At 35.4% G+C, this 1,210-nt stretch overlaps 1 protein-coding gene across 1 annotated transcript in view; it reads left to right on the top strand.

Annotated features, from left to right (window-relative positions):
• Positions 1 to 1,210, top strand: part of LOC100856795 (eukaryotic elongation factor 2 kinase) — a 30,002-nt gene that overhangs the window by 896 nt on the left and 27,896 nt on the right. The gene's annotated exons all lie outside the window — the stretch shown is intronic.

Here is a 1,210-nt window from a genome sequence, read left to right as displayed (position 1 = left end):
GGAGAAATAGAGGGACAGAAAGGGGTAGGGATTGGGGATACAGTATACAAGATGTGATCATGTGATCTAAAGGAGAAAAAAGAAATATCCATTGTTCGCCTTATCAAAGGGAACGTTTGAATAATGCAGAAGCATAGATCTAGAATCTAGATCTAGCAGGAATTTTACAAAATGAAATATAACACTTTCATCGTGATCATTACCAACCTCAACGTGAAAAAATAAAATCGATCTGTTATGACGGCGAAAAGTGAACTGGTGCAAGGGATCGATTGTGCTGTGTGTGTCGCAAGTCTACATGATACCATCTGCTGATTTACATAGAAGGACACGTGAAGTTTGATCCCGTGCAGTGTGCTCCCCTCAACACTCAACAGCTTTTCATTAGCTCCGCCTCGAGGATTTCATTAGAATAGACCTCTACGTTAAAAAAAAAAATCTGCTTTGCGTTGTTGACGAGCAAATTCCCCTTTCGAATAAAAATAAAAATTAAAAGATACATCCATTTATTTAACCCCTTCACTGCTGCGTAGACGTATGTATAGGCCCTATGTACTCGCTTGTATGCTCTAAAACTGATTCTCTTACTTTCTTCTATTAGTTCACAGAGGACGTTTTTAGTACGGTACATGTATAGTAAAGGAGTTTCTTATTCTGTTGGGGGTTTTTTCATTATAGGCTAGACATAACAATAGACATTGTAAACGTAACAATACATGAATACATTGGTAGACATAGATATACCAATAAACACATGATATCATATTTTATACAAATATTATAGTTGTAGACGTACTTATCTTTCACGATCCAACAAAAAAATGCAAGTTTATCTTAGGCCCAATATTCAAAATACACGTATTTGGAAGGATGTCGCTTATTCTTTTAAAAAGAGGTAGGGAGATATGACTTTGTGTTTTAATTTCTCTTGGATAAACGTTAATTTAATAGATCTACATCCCTCTCGTCTGTACAAACGTAGACAGAAACATCCAAAAATTCCAGCAATGAGATGGCTTAAATTCTTTCTTACAGCACAGGACAAACGGCGGTTGTTGTTTTTTTTCTTTGTTTGTTTGATGGTTGTTCTTTTTTTAAAGAATCCTTTTTTCCTATACTAGTTAGAGCTTTTTATTGTAAAACCGTACGTTTCATGATCCGCAGTCTCTGTCGAATATAAAATTATACTGTAACAGTCGTTTCTTCAAAG

This window comes from Aplysia californica, unplaced genomic scaffold (genome assembly GCF_000002075.1).
Source record: "Aplysia californica isolate F4 #8 unplaced genomic scaffold, AplCal3.0 scaffold00055, whole genome shotgun sequence".
In the NCBI taxonomy this organism is placed as follows: Eukaryota; Metazoa; Mollusca; class Gastropoda; order Aplysiida; family Aplysiidae; genus Aplysia; species Aplysia californica.
Note: the sequence above shows the minus strand (reverse complement) of the source record. Positions and strands in the feature narration are given on the sequence as shown.